The sequence below is a fragment of the Amphiura filiformis genome, chromosome 12, assembly GCF_039555335.1.
Source record: "Amphiura filiformis chromosome 12, Afil_fr2py, whole genome shotgun sequence".
Classification (NCBI taxonomy): domain Eukaryota; kingdom Metazoa; phylum Echinodermata; class Ophiuroidea; order Amphilepidida; family Amphiuridae; genus Amphiura; species Amphiura filiformis.
In genome coordinates this window covers 40,149,746-40,155,745 of record NC_092639.1, presented here as the reverse complement: position 1 = coordinate 40,155,745, position 6,000 = coordinate 40,149,746, and positions in this window count along the sequence as shown.

The following is a 6,000-nucleotide window of genomic DNA, read 5'->3' as shown; positions in this document are numbered from 1 at the left end:
AGTTGAAAGATGCAACGAATCGGGATGAGATCCTAAATGCTATCTTCATTAGATATACCTACAGCGAAAAAAAATCCTAAAACGCGCACGGCTACTCTGCGCAAATTAAAAAAGCGGCATTCGGCCTAATGCCGCGCTATTTAAAAAAAAAAAAAAAAAAAGGGGGAGGGAAGCGGTAAAAATAGAGAAACATGCAGATGCGGAAAGTGATGAGACTAAATATCGCTTTAAACTCTCTGATCGGGACTGATGTATTGGAAAGACTAAATTCGCCGCTACATGATAAAGTAAAAGTTAGAAAAATTATGTAAAACATTACTTCTAGAGTAGAAAGATGCAATGAATCGGGATGAGATCCTTAATGCTACCTTTATTAAATTGACCTACAGCTAAAAAATCAAAAGAAGGCGCACAGCTACTCTGCGCAAATTAAAAAATCGGCATTCGGCCTAATGCCGCTCTATTTATTTTAAAAAAAGGGGGGAAGAGGTAACAATAGAGAAACTGGCAGATGCGGAAAGTGATGAGACTGTAATATCGCTTTAAACTTTTTGATCGGAACTGATGCATTAGAAAGAAAAAATGCGCCGCTACACGATGAAGTAAAAATTTAGGGAAAATAATGTAAAACATTATACCTCTAGAGTTGAAAGATGCAATGAATCGGGATGAGATCCTAAATGCTATCTTCATTAAATAGATCTAGAGATCTGAGATAGACCTACAGCGGAAAAAAATCCTAAAACGCGCACGGCCACTCTGTGCAAATTTAAACAAGAGCACCAATGGCGCTGTGGCTCTACGCTTTTTTTGTGGGAAAGCAATTGTTCTTGGAGTCGAATGCGCAACAGGTTGGTAGCTGTATGGAAAGGTTGGGTAGGTCGGCCAATTTTTTTAACCTTCAGTTTGAAAAAATTCCCCACAAATATTCAATACGGTCCTTGAAACTCGATGCGGGGGTCAATCTTCCTCCGCCGCATTATTATTTTTTGCCGCATTACTATTAGTTGCAAAATCTGAAAATAATTCATTATTGTGCAAATTACTACTGAACCAGCAAGAATAATTTGTTCTGCAAAATTTTAAAATCCCCTTTTTTTATTATTTTTAGTTTTCAACAACTATTAGAATTCATCTAAATTGACCTCAGACGACCCCAAAATGACCTCCCAAAAATTTGGCTCTAAATGGCGACCTCAGATGACCCCGAAATGACCTTCCAAAATTTGACTTCAAATGTTGACTGTACCCACCAAGTTTCATGCCCATACGACAGTTTTTAGTAATTTGACCTCAGGTGACCCCTGGCTGACTCCGAAATGAGCTTCCAAAAATTTGACTCTAAATGTTGACTGTACGCACCAAGTTTCATGCACATACAACAGTTTTTAGTAATTTGACCTCAGATGACCCCAAAATACCCTTCCAAAAATTTGGTTCTAAATGTTGACTGTAGTTGTACCCACCAAGTTTTATGCCCATAAGACAGTTTTTGCTAATTTGACTTCAGATGACCCCTGGATGACCTCTGGTGACCGTGACCCACTAACCAATACAAACTTGTTCTGTACGACCCCACAAAATTAGGCTCCAAATGTTGGCCGTGATATCGGGAATTGACACAAATTTTACGGTAACAAAATCAGTCATAGGCCTACCCAGAAAGGATAAAATTCGAATTGAGAAAATATTGTATGTGACATGGTGTACTAAAGATGCATCCACCCACCAAGTTTGAGGAACATGCTTCCCCTACTATGCTAGTCTGAGGTGCTCTGACGAAAACACTCCGATCGCCATGCAATCTAAGTTTTGTAGGCCAGTGGGACAACGGAATCACTACGTGAATGAGCTACTACTACAATAGTCTCTGAGAAAAGAGGCAGACACAGACAAACAAACAGATAGTGAATTAAATAGTGATGATCAGTTGAGTTGTAGTGAACCGCATTTTACACATAAAATACACGTAACCCACACACAACGCAATTGAATAACAGACCGGTACTGCACAGTGCCGCTGGTTACCAGTTGTTCTCATTTATGTAATCAGCAATTGGAGCCTACAAAATCTGGTGCATTTATAGTGTACGGTACTAACATGTGATATCGGGAATTGAAATGTTGACTGTACCCACCAAGTTTCATGCCCATATGACAGTTTTTGCTAATTTTACCTCAGATGACCCTGGATGACCTCAGGTGTCCTTAACCCACTAACCAATACAAACTTGTTCTGCCTGGGGTCAAGATGCACCCACCAAGTTCGAGGAACATGCGACCCACAAAATTTGGCTCCAAATGTTGACTGTATCCAGTTTCATACAACAGTTTTTTAGTAATATGACCTCAGATGACCCCTGGGTGACCCCAAAATGACCTTCCCAAAATTTTGATTCCAAATGTTGACTGTACCCACCAAGTTTCATGTCCATACGACAGTTTATAGTAATTTGACCTCAGATGACCCCTGATGACCCCAAAATGACCTTCCCAAAATTTGACTCCAAATGTTGACTGTACCCACCAAGTTTCATGCCCATACGACAGTGTTTAGTAATTTGACCTCAGATGACCCCTAGGTGACCCCGGATGACCTCAAAATGACCTTCCCAAAATTTGACTCCAAAGGTTGACTGTACCCACCTAGTTTCATGCCCATACGACAATTTTTAGTATCTTCCCAAAATTTGACTTTAAATGTTGACTGTACCCACCAAGTTTCATGCCCATACGAGTTTTTAGTAATTTGACCTCAGATGACCCCTGGGTGACCCCGGATGACCTTCCCAAAATTTGACTCCACATGTTGACTGTAACCAGTTTCATGCCCTACAACAGTTTTTGCAAATTTGACCTCAGATGACCCCTGGATGACCTCAGGTGACCTTGACCCGCTAACCAATACAAACTTATGCTGGGGTCAAGATGCACCTAGTACCAGGGATCTATACGATGATTTTGTTTTTTGGGTGGATCACCGCATTTTACACATAAAATACACGTAACCCACACACAACGCAATTGAATAACAGACCGGTACTGCACAGTGCCGCTGGTTACCAGTTGTTCTCATTTATGTAATCAGCAATTGGAGCCTACAAAATCTGGTGCATTTATAGTGTACGGTACTAACATGTGATATCGGGAATTGACACAAATTTTACGGTAACAAAATCAGTCATAGGCCTACCCAGAAAGGATAAAATTCGAATTGAGAAAATATTGTATGTGACATGGTGTACTAAAGATGCATCCACCCACCAAGTTTGAGGAACATGCTTCCCCTACTATGCTAGTCTGAGGTGCTCTGACGAAAACACTCCGATCGCCATGCAATCTAAGTTTTGTAGGCCAGTGGGACAACGGAATCACTACGTGAATGAGCTACTACTACAATAGTCTCTGAGAAAAGAGGCAGACACAGACAAACAAACAGATAGTGAATTAAATAGTGATGATCAGTTGAGTTGTAGTGAACTATAAATTTCGAACGTTTGTCAGGGGGTCAAACCCCCACCATTTATATTTCCCCCACACTTTTTAGACAGACACCTTTTTGAACCCCCACCCTTATGCAGTGTTTGTGACCAAAGCTTACAGCATGACTTATCAAATTCGGAAGACTGAACATCGTCGGCGCTATCGCCGTTTCATACAGTCACTTCCGGGTCCATTTTAGCACTATCTGCGCCATCAATCCATTTCAGAATCCGAATTGATGCAGAATTTATCCTCATCTATCAAACACTCATGATTTTCTTATTCATCTGAAACATCTTTCGAAAAGATACGACTTTAGATTGTTTACAGCATTACTTTATCAAATTCGGAAGACTGAACATCGGCGCGCCGTTTCATACAGTCACTTCCGGGTCCATTTTATCATTATCTGCGCCATCAATCCATTTCAGAATCCGAATTGATGCAGAATTTATCCTCATCTATCAAACACTCGTGATTTTCTTATTCATCTGAAACATTTGCGACATATTAAATGTTGGCAAAACTGCATGCAACTGCATCGAAAAGATATGACTTTAGATTGTTTATCATAAACACATGGGCAAATTGTAAAGGGCTGAGATACCTGTGAGATCCTGAATACATGAAAACGTCAGTCTATACTCTCTACACGGCCGCTGTGGTTCGGATCGCTCCACTTCTAGTGTGAGCGAGCGGGCCAAAGCGGCTGGTGTAGGGACTGAATATTCTATTCATTCATAAAACTCACGGCGCGTCGATTCTTCTACGGGTGACGTCGTATGAATTGAAAACATCAGCAAATTAATTTTGACATTTTCTTTCCAGATTTATGAAGAAAATATGAATGTTTTCAACAGATCATCAAATTACTTTATTATATTTTTTTTCAATTGGTAGCGTTACCCACACGCTTTATAATTATATATTGCTCCCACGCTTTTTAGAAACCCACCCTTTATTCCGCAAAATTGTAATTTGTACAGATTTTCAGAATTCCCAACCCACGCTGTAGAAAGCGTGCCAGACAAACAATGATAATAAGCCAGATGTGACCTTCGCTGTCGAGACGTTGTTTTCAGGGTTGTCAAACCCGCGATTTGGTAACCCAATTAGGCGACTTTTGAAGATTTTCCCCGGGACATAGAATGCAAAGGGTAAAGAAAAAAATTGGGCGACTTTTCGATTATTTGACCTGCGATTCGGGCTGAATTTTTTTGGCAACCCTGGTTATTTAGCGTTAATTTAACTAAATTACTACGCCGCTGGTCTCTAAATATTTTGAAGTGTTGTCCCATGGTAACAAAACTCCGAGAACTCAATAAACAATCTGGACAAAGGAATCATCCAATCACGTTTCTATCCATGTGAGATCACCGCAAAATTCATGATAAAAGGTCACTTTCCCAAAGAAAAATAGTGCAATCCGTCAATTCCCGCCATGATCTCACAACTTAAATTACTCAGACCAAAATAATCTCTAGCGCATACAGGGAACCAAGCAAAACGATAGAAATGACTTGTTTCTCATGACGACTTTTGACTTTTCTCACTTCAAAATAAGTACTTTCCCCACCCCAAATTCACTTCTAAAGGAGTGCAATCGATTGCTAAATAACTAAGCAAACCTTGGAACGTAATTTCAAAGCCAAATATCATAAACAAAAGAAACCTTAGCATAAAAAGCAAGAACGCAAGTGGCCAAAATATGTAGCAAAAATACAGTCCTCACTGACTGCAATGACTCAGGCTCACCTAGCTACGCTAAGAGCCAAAAATCGGCATTCGGCCTATTGCCGGGCTATTTAAAAAAGGGAAAAAAGAGGTAAAAATAGAGAAACAGGCAGATGCGGAAAGTATTGAGTCTGTAATATCGCTTTAAACTTTGTGATCGGGACTGACGTATTAGAAAAAAAAAAATTGCCACTACATGATGAAGTAAAAATTTAGAGAAAATAATGTAAATAGTTAACTATATCGTGGACAAATTTCAAAAGTCGAGTCTCACATGACCGGCGGTCCATTATACCGTGTTCAGGCCCGTAGCCAGGATTTATTTTGGGGGGGTGGCCGGGCGCTTATTTTGAAAAAGTGGACCTTTTTTTCAAAATTTTGACCTTTTTGGACTGGGGAGGTGGATTTGGAAATTTGTGGACCAAAAAGGCATAAAGACCTCTATTTTGGCAGGATTTTGCATGTGTTTCGCCATTAACCCTAACACGCCTGAGTACTACAAAATACTACTTGATGCGCTGTTCGTGCGTGCATCCCACGTGGTGTGATGACGCAATCGCCCTAAGTGATATATAGGCACGGTTTCGCTAGCCAGCGCAGATGATGAAGCCCAAGACCCGTGGCAAAGTGTCGCCGAGCCAGTGGTTGGCATGCGAGGGGTCTCGGGTTCGAATCTCACCCGGAGGGGTGCAATTTGGTTAAGTGAAAATTCGCCATTAAGGGTGCATAAGAGGTTGTCGGACGCGGGTGGGTAGCACTTTTGTGTGAGAGTGACTCCCCCCC